This window comes from Manis javanica, chromosome 14 (genome assembly GCF_040802235.1).
Source record: "Manis javanica isolate MJ-LG chromosome 14, MJ_LKY, whole genome shotgun sequence".
Lineage (NCBI taxonomy): Eukaryota > Metazoa > Chordata > Mammalia > Pholidota > Manidae > Manis > Manis javanica.
In genome coordinates, this window is record NC_133169.1 from 45,265,438 (window position 1) to 45,285,159 (window position 19,722).

Consider the following 19,722-nt stretch of genomic DNA (forward strand, 5'->3'; position numbering starts at 1 on the left):
AGTCGATGGAAAGGGAGGAAATATTTACCAACAACATATATTATAAGGGATTATGATCAGAAATATACAGAAAACTTACACAGCTCAGTATGGTTTCTTAGACAAAACATAGTATAGTTGCACACTGTTCTTGTTTTCCTCACTTAAGGGCATATCCTAGAGCTCTTTCCTATCAGAACATGGAGGCCTTCTCCATCTCTTTTACAACTGCATGGCAATTATTTTGGGGTGGGGGATAGGCATACCATAGACCATGTAACCAGCTTTCTACGAATGGCTCCTTAGATTGTTTCTGATGTTGTTCCTTTACAGCCAGTACTGTGATATTGGATGTACATGTGCAGCTGTTCCTGTCTGTAAGATTAAGTCTCAGAAATTTGATTGTTGGGCCAAAGATAAATGTATTTATAATTTTGAAAGTTGTAATTTGATAACCCATAAAGTTTTTGTTTAAAAAAAAAGCAAATAGTCCAATAAATTAAAGAAGAAAGGACCTGTGTATCGTTTTTCCAAAGTGGATATGCTTTAAAAGATGCCTCAACATCACTAATTGACAGAGGACTATAAAACAAAACCATAACCCGATATCACCTAATGTATCTTAACATGGCTGTTGTCAGACAGAATGCAAATATCAACACGATATAGGAAAAAGTACCTCTAATTCACTGTTGGTGTAAATGTGAAATAGAGCATTCTATGGAACACAGTACGGGGGTGCCTCAGAAGTCCATTTGATCCAGCAATCCCACTGCCGGGAGATATTTGAAAGAACTGAAATCAGTATGTCAAAGAGGATCTGCACACCCATGTTCACTGCTGTGTTATTCACAAAAGCCAAAATATAGAACAACCTAAAAGATCTTAGATGGATGAGTGCATACATAAAATTACACACACACAATAGGCATGATGTATCATTCAACAATAAAAAGAAGAAAGTCTTGCAATTGATGACAAAGTGGGTGAATCTGGAAGGCATTGTGCTGAGCTGAGCCAGACAGAGACAAACACTGTATGGCCTCACATGTGGGCTCTAAAAAACAAGCAAACAAACAATTTCATATTAGCAGATAATAGAATTAGAAAAACATAAAACTATTATGCTAAGAAATCTTTCCATCTACAGCAGTCCCTTTGCTGTATGCTGTTATGCTGATTGAATGGTCATAAATTCCTTGAGTTGTCATTTATCTGGGAATTGTTTAATCTCTGCATATTTGAATGAGACTTTTGCTCTTAGAGGATTCTTGGTGAAGGTCCTTCAGGTTCAGTACAATAAGCATATCATGCCCCTGACTTCTGCCTGTATGGTTCTGCTGAGTAGTCTGCTGACAGCCAGATGAGGTTTCACTCATAATTAATATTTTTAAATTCTCTGGTTGACTTCAGTACTCTCTCCTGTGGTTAAACTTTGTCTGTTATGCTTCCTGGTGTGCAGGGTAATAGGTTCATGAAGAAGCTGAAGACAGTTTACTCCCCAGTGCCCGGTTCTCCTATAAGGTAGGGCTCTAGGGTGCCACTGGTGGGCAAAGAGCAGGGCTGCCTTTTGGCCTGTCTGCCAGCAGTGGTTGGTCTGTGTCAGCAGAGGAGCCCGCAGGCCTCTGGGCCCTTTGGGTGCCTTGAGGCACTTCTGCTGGGATGAACTATAGGTAGAGCTGCCCTCTGCCTGCTTGTCAACAAAGGCAGCTGCTGCTGGGCCAAGATGGCAGGACAGGGCAGGAGTGCAGGGAGCTGCTGTGGTCATCCTTCCTGTGAGGGAGCTAGAGTACAGGGCTGGTTCATGCACGTGCCCCACCATGTGGACTGGGGGAGGGCCAGGGGCACCTGGAAGTGTCCTCCCTCTGCCTGCAGGCACTGCAGTCTGTCCGGCTGAGTGGGCTGGGCAGGGCGGAGGCACAAGGAAGGGCTGCCATGTGGCTGAGCTGCAGGGAGGGAGATGGAGCGCTCAGAGCGGGTTCCTGTGAATACGCAGCCCGCTGGGCTGAGGGGTGGCACCATCCACCCGCCCTTTATCCTTGGAAAGAGCTCCCTTGACCCATGCTTCTGTGGCACACTGTTATCTGCTGGTAAACTGTTCGATGTGTGGTCTCTGCTTGGATCTCAGTGGGACAGATGGAGGACGCCTTTCCTCCACAAGTTACAGGATCACGGACTCCCAGAATGCTGCACATCTCCCTGGAGTGCAGCCCTGCCAATCACCAAAGCTCAGTGCTACGTGGACTCATCTGCTTGGAGCATTTATCTGGGCCCGTGTGCTAGATTCCGAGCACTTATCCTCTCTCTGCTCCACTCCTCTCCCCCGCACTTGTGGGCCGGAATGGGGAGCGGGTCTAGGTCCCAATTAGTCATGGCTCCGTCACATCACCCTTCGCAGTTTTACCTTCCCTTCACCAGGTACAGATGGCCTATTCTGCTGTTTTCGGGTCATTTTAAGGGTTAGTAGTATTTGCTGTAGTTCCTTCCTTATTTTGTACAAGGGAGGATGCCTCTGCTTTGCTTTCCACTCTTAGCTTACAGTTTTCCCATAGTTCCTTACGGAATTCACTATCCTACACCAACCTCTTGCTGGGAAAAATTAATTGCTACTAGGTGCATTGAGGTTTGGACTGTATGAAAAAAAGTAGCCCAAATAAAGGTGGGTAGATGCCAGAACTGTCTCAGAAATTATTAGACACATTTAAATGAACACGTTTCCTAAGAATTATGTCACACTGCACAAACATAACACAAACTCAAAAAAAAAAGAGAACAAATTCATTAAAGCAGGAAGAACTGATACTTTAAATGTTTATGTGGAACAATTTTGTATACACAGACAAGTAGCATAGGTATGCATGGTATGAAGCCCATACATTTTTTACTCAGAATCACCAATTTTAACACTGCCTCTCTTTCATGCCATCTCTTTTCCTCTTTCTAATTTAAATAAATTTCACAGCATTGCATGACTTTCTCTTCTAAATAATTTTATTATGTGTCTTCTGAAAGTATGGATATTTCTATAGATTCAGAGTTCAGTTATTAACTTCAGTAAAAATAACACAAATACAATATATTTGCACAGTATATCTTAAAGAGTTACAAAGGAGAAAGAAAGACAGGAGAAATTTTTCAAAATCAAAATTTTCTAGTAGAGGGATGCAATTTTTAAAAGATGTATGAAAAATAGATAAGGCATCATGTTATGAAAATCTAAAGAATAGTGTTGGCCTAAGATTCTAAATGAATGATGTTTAGAGAAAGGAAAAGCAGTATTAAATTTTCCTACTTTATGGTTTCCTGAAAGACAGGTCCCACATTCAACATTTTCTTTAGAACCCCTGTGGCATCCTTATTTCTGAGACTATAGATCAAAGGGTTTAGCACAGGAGTGAGTATGGTGTAAAAGACAGACACCACCATGTCCTCAGGGGTGTGGTAGGAGTTGGGGAGCATGTAGGTGTAGACGCCAGCCCCATAGAAGAGGGTGACCACAGTCATGTGGGAGGAGCAGGTGGCAAATGCCTTCTTCCGGCCCTCTGCTGAGTTCATCCTGTGGATGGTGAGGAGAATGAAACCATCAGAGCCTGAAATGACTGTCACAGGGATGAGCAGCATGAGGACACATCAGAGGTACATGAGCAGGAGAGCTTCATTACCGCAAGGACTTCATAGAAGAAATGATGGACCTCCAGGGATTTGCAGAAGGGGAAGTTCATGGTGACAGATGTGACCATGAAGCCATCCACAGATCCCAGGAGCCAGCAGCCAGATGCCAGGAGGAGACACACCCTGTGGTTCATGAGGACAGGGTAATGGAGAGGATGGCAGATGGCTGCATAACAGTCATAGGCCATGGTGGCCAGGAGGAAAAATTCTGAACCTGCCAGTGTCAAATAGAGGAACATCTGGATCCCACATCCGGGGGCTGAGATCGTGTTCACACCTGTGACCCGGTCCACGAGCATCTTAGGCACAGTGACGGAAATGTATGTCACATCCATGAGAGACAACTGGCTGATGAAAAAGTACATGGGGGTGTGGAGGTGGGCATTAGAGCATATCAGAAGGATCAGGATGGTGTTTCCAGACAAGGTCATCAGGAAAATCACGAAAATGACCACGCCAAGGAGGGCTGGGTGTTGGGATTTACTGAAGATTCCGAGCAGGATGAACTCTGACCTTCCTGAGAGGTTGGCCATCCAGGTGGTGTCCTCCATGATTTCACCTGGCCCATGAAGTAAGGCATTAGGGTTAGTGGACCAATCATGAGAAACTACCCTCTGAAATAAACATTTAGTGAGTGTGTGTATGTGTGTACCAACCCAAATATGCTAACTGGAGGAAATCCCATGGACTCCAGATCTGGAAATTACAAAGTACCTGGAATTCTACTAATTGACCAGAAAAGTAGCGATTCACAACTGTGGGTCAAAAGAATTGGTAACTTATGGTGGGGCTGCCACAAGTTGAGGTCATGAGATTATCTGAAGTGTCCTTTATAGACAAGTATGAAATCCATATTATCATTCTGCCCTATTCAAACACAGTAAGTGGATCCCTGAAAAAAGATACATGTTATTCCAAAATCTTTGTTATAACACTCAGAACTTTATTAAAATGCCTTGTTTAAGGATCCCACTGGTATCTTTAAAACTCTTCAAGGTATATTCCATGTAAGAAATATTTTATTTCATATTATATACAAATATCAAATCATCCCATTGTACACTTGAAACTAATATAATGACGTATATCAATTATACATCAACAAAAGAAAAAGATTCAAAAGCTAGCTGAAACAGAATTTGGGGAAAATATATATGAAACAGTTGAACCCATGTTTCCCTTTGGGTTGGGCCACCCTGTGAGGCACTGGGGTTGGGTAGAGTGGGTTACATATCACAAGAAGCAGGTGGGGATCCTCACAACCACCAGCCCCCTACCTATCCTAGGTGCACTATGTTAGGAGCCCAAACTCTGAAACTGGACTATGCTTATGGGCCTAGTTTGTCTTCTAGATACTATTCCTCTGCCCATTCCACACAAAAAGAGGGTAACAATGTTTAATTGCAAGTGTATTTAAGATTAAGTGAGGTAAAATAGTGAAAATTTTTAAAATACTCGGAGTCACATGTGAATAAACATAATGCATACTGCTAGTTCAAAAAGTTAATATCTACAGTAATAATTGTGTATAATCTATGAAGGATATGGTGGCTATATCTGTTGATATAAGATACATTGTCTCAGTTCAGCAGTTTAATCCCTATTTATATATTTCAGAATTTGGATTTGGTCATTTCTGTATTCCTAAGCAACTTAGGAGTGTGTGTTTGTATACATACATATGTTATACATATACTTTGTATATATACATATAATTGTATTATACAAATATATAAAATTTAAATAAATGTTTAAATAAATATGAATACTGACATAAATATATTTTTCTTACTTAAACCTGGTTAATCAGAGCCTTTATGTAGAAATGTTTCTCGTTTCTGTCGAGTACATATTTTATTCAAGTTGAAATCAATCTTCTTAAAGCTTATGCATTTCCTCTAAATCTCAAGGGGAGAATAAATAGGATTTAGAGTGCTACTGCCAATTATAAGACGAGGCTCTCATTTTTTTCCTGAATGTTACCTCCTTTAATTCACGCAGCAATTAATTTTTCATAGAAACGCAGATGCAGAGGCAGACTGCGCACCGCTGCCGACCCTCCCCTGACTGCGCACGCCCCGCCTCTGTGTTACAGACGCTGAAGATCAAACACAAGCTAAACTTGGTTGCACTTAAGGAGGTTGCAGTCTATTTAGGGAAAAATATATAAATGTGATTTAGTGTGTAATTTTTTAATGGCTACAAAATAAATGAATAAATAAATAATAGACTTATGTGACACCTGGCCTTTCTTAAGAGAATCAGTCAGTAATAGCTTCATCTACCTTTTCTCTTACAAAGATAAAACATTTGCAGGTTTTCAATTTCTGATATGACAAAGGTTAAATTTCATAAATCCTTATAGCAGGAAAGAACTATTTGGCTCTTCTTTATGGGAAGAATTTAGAGATAGCTATGATGAGGGGATATTTCAGAAGGAATTTTCAAATTTCAAATATGTTTTATTTTCTTGTAATAATTCCAATATTCAGTTTACTGACATTCCCAGTTCTGTGGTGCCAAAGCAGTAGAGAATACTGTATTTTATTTATTTCTTAATATAAATATCTAACAAATCTGGGATATATTACACTAAAAAATTATAACCTTTCTGTGAAATCCCACCCTTGCTAGTAGATGGATTCTGAGCTCTGTTCATAATTTAAAAACAGAGATAAATTGCAAAACATACCTGCTGACCAAGTCTACACATGCAGCCAAAGGGAAGCAAGGACCAGCTCAGTGTACAGTCCCAGTGAACACCTTCAAACTGTTTACAGAGTGAATGGAGGAAGACCAGGGAGGTGCGCAGCAGGTGCCAGGGAAACCTCCGCTATACTCTGGTAACTGGGGTAACTGTCATTGAGCCACAGTAAGCAGCCCACCTGGAACAACAGGCCAAAAGGAACACTCTGTATCAGGCATGGCAGCTGTTTCTCCCGCATACTTGCTTACTTTTTGCTAGTGTAATTCCTACAGTTTCATGTAAACAATTTAGTGCATCTTTAATTGGGAAATCACTGAGTTCTGGTAGAATATCATATGTTTATTTGAAGCAATTACTCAACTGTTTTACTACACTTCTTTCCCAAGAGCTTCTCTGAAGTACCTACTCCTAATTTTCTCCTTTTCCACATTAAAAGATTCAGCATCTCAGGGTCTGCCTAACACCATGCAACTAAGCAGAGTTAAGAACCTGTGTCTCAGCCCAAGAGTTGATCCCAAAGGCTGTGACTCTGCCTCAGAATTCTTGGGGAAACAGTCTTCCCTCCACAGTAAACAACATTGTTGAAGTCACACACTGTGACTTTAGGGAAACATAAATATGAAGGAGATATTTTTTTAGCATTTTCTAACGTTCAGAAATTGTCCCTACTCAAAGTTAAATCAGTACATCTGTTGTCAAATTTCAGTCTAAGGGGAGTGAAAGGCAGCACCCAATGAAGAAGGAAGGATTTGTATTCTTTTGTCCAATATAATTGGAAAACAAAAGCCCATTTCCTAATACATTGCTGTAAATACATGTTACATGAAGATTTTAAGAAGAAATGTACATTTGTCTTTCTTCTTAAAAACAGATGATAGGTAAAAATTTGAGGAAATATTTTTGGCAACTAATAGAATGTGTCAGAAGCAGAAGAATAAGTGAAAACAATAATTACCTTTTGATCTCACAGTTCTTTCTGTTTTTCTGGTTAACCCTCCATTAGATGATGTTGCTCATCTCACCCAGATGGGCTGAAGGAGCGTGTCCAGGTTAAGTGCACAAAGAGAAGTAGGAGAGCGACATCATGCCTGGTTTTATTATGCCGACTGAGTGAATGGTTTTTCTTTTGATATATTCCCTCTGAGACCTAGAAAGAGGAATGCAATTAAGAGAGCTAAGGAAGCTCATGGATATACTACCCTTGCATTTTCTTGTCTGATGTCTTTAAAAGAACTCCTTTTATTGTTAATCTCAATATGTGTCAAAATCTTAACCTATAGTAACAATAATCACAAATTCCATCACTAATAAATTTGCACCTATGAAATATGAGTTAAATCCATAGATCATTTTCATTTTACAAAATATGCTTTCATGCATCTGTGACTGTATATACAAATATATAAATATATATAATTTTTATCATTAAAGTTGAATGAAAATTTGTGAAATATTGTTTTTTCTTATTCTTCATGTCTTTCCCTGATATAAAAGCTGAAACTAATTGTTCAATTGGTTTATCAAAAAGAATACCACTAATTAGTACTGTATTTGAAACGAAAAGTGAAACCATCACCCCCACATCTTTGCTTGATCAGTGTTCATTAGATTACTGATTTTATACCTTCTGTTATTCATATACACTCTGTTAATTTAATGTTTCTTCTATTTAATTTCAGCATTTTCAAATCATTTCTATTTTTGAAATGCTTTCCAGTTTTAGTGAGATACAATGACATAAAACTTTATATAAGTTTAGTGTGCATATTGTGACTTTGATGAGTTTATATTGCAAAAATTTTACTAGAGTAAGGTCAGTTAATATATCCTTCAACTGACATAATTTCCATTTTGTTGTCATTGTTACAGTGGGACCATTATAGCTCTCCTCTCCTTGGAACATTCATGAATACAATACAATATTTTAAACTATAGTCACCACACTGCATATTTAAGTTTAAAGTGTAAACAAACCATAGCAAAATTATGAGCTACAGAAAAAGCAGTGTTCAGTAGGAAATTTGTACTAATGCAAGTCTACATTCAGAAAGAATAAAGATACTAAATATACAATGAAATTTTACCACTCATGGAACTAGAAAAATCAGAAACTAAGTCCAAAGCTGGAAGAAAGGAACTAAAGATTAGAGCAGAAATTACTGAGAGGCTAAAATAATCAATGAAATGAAGAATATATTTATTAAAAAGATAAGCAAAATAGAGTATCCTTTAGGTAGCCTTAGTAAGAATAAGAGAGAGGATATAAATTAATAAAATAATGAGTGAAATAGGAGGCATTACCACTGATACCACAACATATGTAGGTTCATTAGAGACCTCTGTGATAATTTGTATACCAACAAATTGGACAGCCTCAAAGAAAAGATAAATTTCTCATATACAAGATAAGCTCCTCAAGACATATAGCATGCTATGTCTAAACCATGAAAAAGTAGAAATCTGAACACTTTTGTATGAGGGACATTGAATCAGTGACCAGAAATACCCCACAAAGAAAGGCCAAGGATAATATTGCTTCACAGATTAATTCTCTCATTTAAAAAATAATTAATGTCAATTATTCTCAAATTCTTCTTAAAAACTGAAGATAAAACACTCCCAAATTTGTTTTACAGAAACATAACTACCCTTGTAACAATACCATAATAGAGTATTATAAGATAAAAGTGCATGTCAAAATGCCTGAAGAATATAGATGCAAAAAATTCTCAGCAAGATACTAGCAACTGATTTTAACAACACATTAAAATGATCATACACAGTGATTAAGTGGGATTTGTATTTGCATTTCAAGGATGCAACAATATACACAAATCAACCAATATGATGCACTACATAGTTTGAAATTTTAAATGTAGTCGTCTCAGTGCATATAAAACATTTAAAATTCCAGTGATTTTCATGCTAAACATTCTCAGTAATTTGCATATACAAGTAATATATACCAACATAATAAAGGGAATATAATGTAAACACAGCCAATGTCATAGTCAACAGTAAAAGTTGAAATCTTCTCCTCTTAACAACAAGAAGAACACAAGAGTGCCCAGTCTCATCTCTCCTATTCAGTATAGTACTGGTTGTGTGATCCAGAGCAATTACATAGGAAAAACAATTAAAGTCTTCAGAGTCAGAAAAAAAATCGTTTTTTTTACTGATACATTGTTATGTATAAAAAATCTTAAAGACTCCCAAAAATGTTTGATCTAATAAGAAATTCAGTATAAGTTTAGAATATGAATCAATGCACAAAAATCAGTTGCATTTCTATGTTAATATTAAACTAACTGAAAATAAATAAGAATGACAATCCCATTTACAATAGGACCAAAACTAAAAATTTCAGAAATAAATTCATTTTAGTTTTTTCAACATTTTCCAGCTTTTTAAGATTTAATTGACATATAATATTGCATAATTTTAGCAAGTACAGCATAGTGATTGTATGTATGTATTCAAAATTATTACTATAATATGGTTAGTTAACATATCTATAATTCCCCTATTTACTATTCTTTGTTAGAAGTGAAGATTTAAGTTCTAGCCTTGTAGAGCTTTCAATTATACGATAGAGATGGTTAATTATAGTCACCAGGTTCTACATACACCCCAAGAACTTACTATCTTCTTAACTGGAAGTTGTGGACTGTGACCATCATCACTCATTACCCTGCACCTGGCAAACACCTATCTGCTGTGTTTCTACAAGTTTTTTTTATTCCCCATTAAATAAGATCATAGAGCATTTGTATTTATCTATTTGGCCTATTTCAATAGAATGATGCCTCCAAGTTTCTTCCATGTTGCTGCAAATAGAAGGATATTCTTTTCTGTGCTGAATGATATTCCTTTATATGTCCAAAATAGTCTTTATATCCGTTCATCTATAGATGTAAAGTTAGGCTTTTCTGTTTATGAACAATTTTAGCCAAGAATGAAATATCTATACAATGAAGACATTGATGACAGAAATTAGATAAAACAAATTAATGCAAAGACATCCCACGTTCATTGATGGGAAGAGCTCTTATTGTCAAAAGCTAGCATACAAAGCTACTTATACATTCAGTGCAATCCCTACCAAAATTCCAATGACATGTTTCATAGATATACACAAAGAAATCTTAAAAATAGAGTGGAATGACAAAAGACCCTAAATAACCAAAGCAAAACATTAAAAAAAAAAAAGCTGGACATTAGGCTTCCCGATTTCAACCTATATTTCAAAGCTATATAAATCAAGACAGTATGGCACTGGCATGAAAGCAGACACAAGCACCAATAGAACAGAAGAGCAGAATAGAGAGCCCAGAGATAAATCATCTAATATTTGAAAAAGGAGCCAACAATACTCAGTTGGAATAGATATTCTTTTAAATAAGTGGTGCTGAGGAAACTGGATATCCAGATGCAAAACAAAGGGAAATTACACTCTTGTCTTACAACACTCTGAAAATAACTAGAATTGGATTATGTACTTAAATATAATAGATGACATCATTAAAAATCATGTAAAAAGTAAGGAGGAAAAGTTCATTGACAAAGGTTTATGGTACATGACACAAAAAGTACAAGCAACAAATGCAAATATATATGAATGGAACTTCAAAAATTTAAATGTTTCTCAGAAACAAAAGTAGATATCACCAAAATTAAAAGGTGATCTATAGATTGGGAGAAAATATATGCAAACTGTATATCAGATAAGAGGTTAATATCCAAAACATATAAAGACCTTATACAAATCAATAGCAAAAATGCAAGGAATTTGATTTAAAATTAGGAAAAGAAACCAAATAGATATTCTTCAAAGACATACAAATGGCCAAGTATATTAAGAGATGCTTAGCATCACTAGCCATCATGGAAGTGCAAATCAAAACTATATTGGGATATTATCTCACATATGTTATGTGAAAATAATTGAATACTTGTAAACTCTTGGTGGGAATATAAATTAGTACATTCACTATGGAAAACATTGAGTTTCTTAAAAAGTTATAACTAGATCTACCATGTGATCTAGTAAACCCAATTTTCAGTATGTGTCCAAGTAAATTCAAGTTATTGAAGAGATATATTCACTCTCATGTTTATTGCAGCACTATTTGCAATAGCCAACATATAGAAGAAGATAAGTGATTATAAATGAACAGATAAATAAGATGGGAGATGTAGAGATAATTAAGGATGGAGATAGTTATAGAAATACAGGCATACCTTGGACATATTGTGCATTTTGTTTCATACAACTGAAATATAGCAAATATTACAATAAAGCAAGTTAAATGCATTTTTTATTTTACCAGTGCACAAAAGAAATTCTTTTTACTTTACTGTATACATATCTTAGTTAGAAAACATTTTATTGTTAAAAAATGCTAAGCACTATCTCAGTTTGAGAGAACTGTAGTCTTTTTGCTGGTGGAGGATCTTGCCTTGATATTTTTGACTGCTGACTGATTAGGTTTGTGGGTGTTGAATCTTGGAATGCATGGTGATTTATTGAATGAAGATAAAAATGAAATTTGATGCACTGATTGGCTCTTCTTTTTATGAGTTGTTTTTCTGTATAATGGGATACTGTTTCATAGCATTTAACTCAGAGTAGAACATTTTCTGAAACTGGAATCAATTCTCTCAAACTCTATCGCTGCTAAATCAATCAAGTATATGTAATATTCTAAATTCTTTGTTGTCTATTAAACAATCTTCACATCTTAACCAGGAAAAGATACCATGTTAAGAAATAGCTTTCTTTGTTCATCCATAACAAGCATCTCTTCATCAACTCAAATTTTATCACAAAATTATAGCGACTCAGTCACATTTTCAGAACTCCACTCCTAATTCTAGCTCCTCTGCTGTTTTCAAACATCTGTGTTTGCATCCTAAGCCAAAGTCTTGAACCCTTTAAAGTCACTCATGTTGATTGCAATCAATTTCTTCCAAACTCCTGTTATACTGATATTATGACTCCTTCCCATAAATTACAAATGTTCTTAAAGGCATATAAAACAGTGAATTATTGCCAGAGAAATTTTAATTTACTTTGCTTAAATCCATCAGGGAATCACTGTCTATGGCAACCATAGTTTTGCCAAATGTATTTCTTCAATAGGATTTAAAATTTAAAATTACTTCTTGATCCATGGACTGCAGTTGGATGTTTTGTTAGCAGCATGAAAACAACATAGGTCTTGAAAATCTCAAACACAGAACTTGAGTCACATGTTGGATTGTCAAAGAGAAGGAATATTTTGAAAGGAATCTTTCTATCTGAGCAGTATGTCTCAACAGAGCTTCAAATACTTGGTAAACCATGTTATAAACAAATGTGCTATCATCTGGGCTTTATTTCATTTACAGAGCAAAGGCAGAGTAGATTCAGCATTTTCAGAATGGTAAATGAGCTTTGGCTTCAACTTAAATTCCCAGCTGCCTTATTCCCAAATAAGAGAGAGAATCAGTCCGTCCTTTGAAGCTCTAAAGCCAAACATCGATTTCTCCATTCTAGCTATGAAAATAGCATCTCTTTCCAATGTAAGATTATTTCATCTCCACTGAAAATCTGTTGTTTTGTGTTGCCACTTCATTAATTATCTTAACTAGATCTTCTGTATAACTTCTTACAACTTGTAGAGCACATCAACATGTCCTTTTACATCCTGAAGATTGCTGCTTTCCTTAAGCCTTATAAACCCACGTCTTCAAGCTTCAAACCTCTCTCCCTCAGGTTCCTCACCTCTCAGCCTTCACAGAATTGGGGAGAATTAAGGCTTTGATCTGGATTAGGCTTTGGTGTAAGGAATGTTGTGGCTGATCATGTGTCCAGACTGTTGATACTTTCTCCATAATAAATAAGGCTGTTTTTCTTTCTGCTAAATGCAGTGTGTCCCCTGGACTGTCACTTCCCATTCCCTCAAAAACGTTTCCTTTGCATCCACACCTCAGATTACGGTGGTACTTGATGCCTGGCTGTAGCCTGTCACCTATTTTGACAAGAATTCCTTACTCTACACAATCATTTCCAGCTTTTGAATTAAATTGAGACAAATGCAACTCTTCCTTTCACTTGCATATTTAGTGGCCATTGTAGACTTATTAATTGGACTAACTTAAGTATTGTCGTGTAGTTGATAGGAAATTCTGAGGAGTGGGAGTAAGATGTGTAACGGCTGGTTGGTGTAGGATTCAGAACACATACAACATTTACTGGTTAATTTTTATATCTTATATAGTGATTCTTGTGACCCCAAAACAATGACAATGGTAACATAACAGTTCACTGATCAAAGATCATCCTCAGAAATATATTAGTAATAAAAGAGTATGAAATATTGTGAGAACTACCAGAATGTGACACAGAACAAAATGAGCAAATGCTATTTGATAAATGGAGTTAATGGTTGGTCAATGAAATGTCACAAACCTCCAACATATAAGAAACATAAAATCTGTGAATCACAGTAAAGTGAAACATGATAAAGTGAGGTATGCTTATAGTTATAGATATGGACATAGATATAGATATAGATATGGATAAATAGATACAATGATACAGATACAGATATAGACAATGGAGAATTAATTATTCAGCCATGAAAAAGAAGGAAATCCTGCCATTTGCAACAGCTTGGATAAACCCTGTTATTTATGTTAAGTATAATAAATCAAACAGAGAAAGACAAAATGTATGATTTCTCTTGTATATGGAATCTAAGAAAGACAAAATCACAAAAGCAAAAATACAGTGGTTGTTATCAGGGGCTGCATGTAGAATAAATGAGGAGTGATTTGTCAATTAAAAGATTAGTAAGTTCTGAGGGTTTAATACACAGCATCATGATTTTAGTAAATAGCTTATTATATAACTGAAACTTGTTTATAGAGATCTTAAATGTTCTAACCAAAACAAATCATAATTATGAGAGGTGATGTAAGTGTTAGACATTGTTAATAATTTATTAATAATGTGTATCAAACCAACATATCTTATACATGTTAGCTACATCATGGTGGCTATAATGTAACATATTACACTGTATACTTGAAAATTGCAATTAGGGTACAGCTATTTTCTCACCATAGCAACAACAAATTGATAATATGAGTTGAAGGCTATGTTAGCTAATCTTCTGCAGTTAATACTTTGGAAAATATACTATAACAGTTCATCCTATTACACATCTTAAACTTACAGAATATATGCCAATGATATCTCAATAAAATGAAAAAATTTAAAAATAAAAATTGGAAAAAAATGAAAAAATGAGGTAGCATTAAATTAACATATATTTCATGTTAATACAGAGGAAAGTATACAAATCAGTAATCTAAAGAACAGAGATCAAGAGAAAGATGTGAAGGAAATGAATTTAGTTTTACTTTCAACCATAGTACTGACTAGTGGTATTGTCTTTGTAATTAAGTTGAACTATTAGTTTCATATACTTTATCAGCAAAAAAGATGAACAAAAGTTATTCACAAATTTCCTTGAACTTTAAATGATAAAGTATATGTATACATATACACATGAAATTACATTTCATAGCTAAGAATTTATGTGATGTTGGTATTTGTGATTATTATTAATATTGATTAAGTTTTTGATGCATATTGTGATTAACAGTAAGAAATTTTCTTTGAAGACATGAGAGAGAGAAACAAAGCAATCACAGCAGGGCTACCCACTAGCTTCTGTAGCTCCTTTCATTGCATTCCTATTTATAGTCTCAGAGGAGATTTGTCATAAAAAGAAGCCACTCCCTCAGCGGGCATAGTAACACCAGGGATGATGTCACTCTCTTGCTTCCTCTGTACACTTAACCGGGACATGCGCCATCAGCCCATCCGGGTGAGACGAATAACGTCAACAAATGGTGGTTTCAGCCACAGAAGTACAGGGAATTGCAAGAGCAAAGTGTAATTATTATTTTGAATTGTTCTGCTTCTGACATATTCTATTAGTTGTTGAAAATATTTCCTCAAATGTTTACCTGTCATCTGTATTTAAGTAGAAAATCAAGTATTCTTTCCCTTAAGAATTTCTTTATATGTGTCATGTATCTACTGCAATATATTAGGAAATGCACTATATATTGCAATGTATTAGGAATTTTTGTTTTCCAACTATTTGTGGCAAAGGAATATATATACACACACACACACATATACATATATCCTCATTTACTGGATGATGCATTTTCTTTCCCTGAGATTGAAATATTACAGAGGAAGAGCTACTATTTTACTTGGAGATGGGATGATTACTTGTAGTTGATTTTTAAGGTTTGTAAAATACTAGAGACAAATATCTGCATAGTATTTATAGTTCCCCTGGAAAGCTGACATGGGCGCCCCACACCAGATTGTCCCCCATAGATGGGAGGCCATGCTGTCAAGAGACCTGAGGCAGAGGCACAGCCTGTGGGGCTGAATCGGGAGCTGAGATGAGTTCTCACTCTGCTTGGTTTGTGGCATTAGGCAGATACTCTGAGAACCTGAAGCTTTTATCATGTAAAAGGACAAAGTAAGATGAGTAGGTGCCTCACAGGCTCCTGGGAAGGATGGAATGTGGTGAGCATTAGGACAATTCCTGGAATGCCATCAGCTTCAAATAAAGGTTTGGCATATGCCACAGACACTATCCATGACCTCAAGTTTAATATTCTCTTAACTGCTTCCATGAAACTCAGGGAACTGCTTTAGAATCAGTCTGCATGGGGTGGGGGCCGCTGCTGAGGGTGGTGCAGACACTGCTCCCTCTAGGTCTGTATCCCAGGTGGGCTGCTTGCTGTGGCCTAGTGATGCTGATCCCCATTTACTGAGGCGCAGCAGAGATTTCCCCAGTGACCCCAAATTCCCTTCCGCTCTCCCTCCACTCGCTCAGCAAACAGCTGAAGGTCTCACATGACCGGTCCCTGTGCTAGCCCTTGTTTACTTTTCCACAAATATAGACTGGCAAACAAGTGTGCTTTACAATTCATTGGATTATTTTTTTAATTTTCAAGAGATCAAAATCCACATGGCAAAGTGTATGGGATTTGAAAGAAAGCTTACATTTTCTAAAACAATATGTACAGATTTCTTGGATATTTATGTTAAGAAATTGAAATCATTGTCAGTGTATTCTGCTGCTCTACCACCCTGAATAAATTCCATTTATTAATAGATTGAATATACTAATTAACTTTTGGAATTTACACAATATTATAAAATATATTTGATATCCAAAATATCATTGTGAAATATCCCTGCAATATAACCGCCTGTAGATCCTTTCCAGAAAGAGAAGCTCATAGTTCCTTCTTGTTAATAAGGGTTTTAACTTGTCTGAAATTGAAAATCTTCAGAGATGTAATCTTCATGAGAAAATACAGATGAAGCTATTACTGATGCTCTTAGACCAGACATCTTTTGCATCTATCGTTCATTTTATTATATTGTAGTTATTTTAAAATTATACATTAAATTATATTTATATAATATTTGTCCCTGAATAGACTGATTGTGACCTCCCTGAGTTTAATGAATTTTAATTTGTCATTCATTTATCTTCAGATAAATCAGAAGCTGCCTGTGACCAGCAACATAGAAAAGCCAACAGTGAACTGCATACAGAAACATCTCAGTGCTTTTCAGCATTCCACTCTGTCTGTTTCCATGAAAAAATATTTTCTGTGTACATTAAAGCAGTTAACATTTGGAAAACAAAAGCCTTGCCTGATAAATGGCATTAACACTCTCAATCCTTTTCTTGTCCCCTGATATTTATAGCAAGTGGTAGAAGCTTTAAGAAGGTAAGTTTCAACTTGGAAAAGCATGTACTGGATAGAAAAAAATGGATTTCTGCAAGAAATTTTTCCTAACCAGGGTTAAAAAGAATTATATGAATATATTTATATGTTTATATTTAAAGTGTTCATATTCATAAAATAATTATATGTATCTACATACATACATAATATACATAATTCTTATGAATATATAAACAAATTCATACATATGAATACAGAAATAATCAACTCGAAATTATCAAAAGCATAAGTAGATACAAAGACTGGTGAACTGAGCTAATACATCTTATATAATCAGACAATAATAGTTAGAGCAGTATCTTACCCAGATTCTGCACAATTATTTCTCTATATATTAATTATTTAAAACAGCAGTATGTATGTATATTCATCAATAACTGTCAGGTTCCAACTACTTCCACTATTTTAGCTCATTTGTTCCTAACCATGCCTGAGATCATTGTGCTTGTGTGCATTTTATGTAGAGTGGACAGGGGGATAGGGGTGCAGGATAAGCTGGACCCACAGCTGCAGTACAGCTTCAGAGTCTGGGCTCCTAATGTTGCCCCTAGGATGTCCAAAGAGTTCCTTGGTGAGGCCCACAGGCTACTTCTGAATATACAGCTCAACCCACCCAACTTCACTGCTTCAACATGTGAGCCAGTCTCACAGGCACAATGGGTTCAAACATTCATATGGATTTTCTCAAACTGTGATTTAGTTAGTTTTTAAGTCTTTTTATATATTGAGGTATAATTGACGTATAACATTTTATTAGTTTCAGGAGTATAATGTAATGACTCAGTATTTGGGTACATGGTGAAACAAAATACTTCTTATATGGAAAACAGCTTCAAGAGTGTTTACGACCCTACCTGGATCCTCAAACCAGAGATGTTAATGAAATCCTCATTCCTGTATCAAAAATTTTTAGAAAATTGATATTCTTTTTAAATAATTCACTTTTGTGTTCACATACACCAGTGTCTGTAAATTTACATTCTAGATAAAAGACATATATCATTAGGTCATCTCATGACTTTGGACTTTGAAAACCTCACAAGTTACTAATTATTCTATTCCAGATTTGTGAATTATTATTTTATAGTACAATCATAGAATTATAGGTAATATGTAACCTCTAAGTCTCTAGGACATGGAGTTCCTCAACTTGGGATAATTGGGTTGATACACACACATACACACACACACACACACACACACACACACACACACACACACACACACATACACAGCCATATGCACACACGCAATAAAGAGTCATTCAGCAGGTGGCATCTCAGGAGTGCTCCATTACTTCTCTCCTTGGTGGGCCAGGTGAAATCATGGAGGACACCATCTGGATGGCCAACCACTCAGGAAGGTCAGAGTTCATCCTGCTGGGAATCTTCAGTCAATCCAAACACCCGGCAATCCTTTGTGTGGTAATTTTTGTGGTTTTCCTGATGGCCTTGTCTGGAAACACCATCCTGGTCCTTCTGATACACTCTGATGCCCTCTTCCACACCCCCATGTACTTTTAAATCAGCCAGTTGTCTCTCATGGACGTGACGTACATTTCCATCACTGTGCCCAAGATGCTCGTGGTGTGAACATGATCTCAGCCCCCAGATGTGGTATGCATATGTTGCTCTGTGTGACACTAGGTGGATCAGAATTTCCTCCTGGCTGCAATGGCCTATGACCGCTATGCAGCCATCTGCCATCCTCTCCATTATCCAGTCCTCATGAACCACAGAGTGTGTGTCCTTCTGGCATCTGGCTACTGGCTCCTGGGATCAGTAGATGGCTTCATGCTCACATCTGTCACCATGACTTTCCCTTTTTGCAGATCCTGGGTGGTCCATCATTTTTTCTGTGAGGTCCCTGCTGTAATGAAGTTCTTCTGCTCAGACACCTCCATCTATGAGACACTCATGTACCTCTGCTGTGTCCTCATGCTGCTCATCCCTGTGACCATCATTTCAGGCTCCTATGGTTTCATCCTCCTCACCATCCACAGGATGAACTCAGCACAGGCCGGAAGAAGGCCTTTGCCACCTGCTCCTCCCACATGACTGTGGTCACCCTCTTCTATGGGGCTGCCGTCTACACCTACATGCTCCCCAGTTCCTCCCACACCCCTGAGAAGGACATGGTGGTGTCTGTCTTTCACACCATACTCACTCCTGTGCTAAATTCTTTGATCTATAGTCTAAGGAATAAGGATGTTATGGGGGCACTAAAGAAAATGCTGACTGTGGGACCTGTCTTTCAAAAAACCATAAAGTAGGAAACTGATATCAACATATTTTCCTTCACTCTACATTGTATGTTTAGAATCTTATCAGCATTATTCTTCACACTCACATAGCACTGTGTCTCATCTAATTTTGCACCTCTTCTAAGTATTGGTTCCATGTAGGAGAAAACTCAATTTTATAAACTTTCTCCATTCAAAATGCTTTATACAATCATTATATAAGTTACATATACTAAGGTTGATAACTGCACTCTCTGTAGAAGAATATCCATATTCTTAG

The 19,722-nt window shown here is 36.5% G+C and overlaps 2 pseudogenes; one reads left to right on the forward strand and one right to left on the reverse strand.

The window, feature by feature from the left end:
- Nucleotides 1-3,267: 3,267 nt before the first annotated feature.
- On the reverse strand, nucleotides 3,268-4,202 carry LOC118973770 (olfactory receptor 2T29-like; annotated as a pseudogene).
- An 11,014-nt stretch (nucleotides 4,203-15,216) lies between these two features.
- LOC108406688 (olfactory receptor 2T5-like) lies at nucleotides 15,217-19,472 on the forward strand (annotated as a pseudogene).
- The last annotated feature ends 250 nt before the right edge of the window (nucleotides 19,473-19,722 follow it).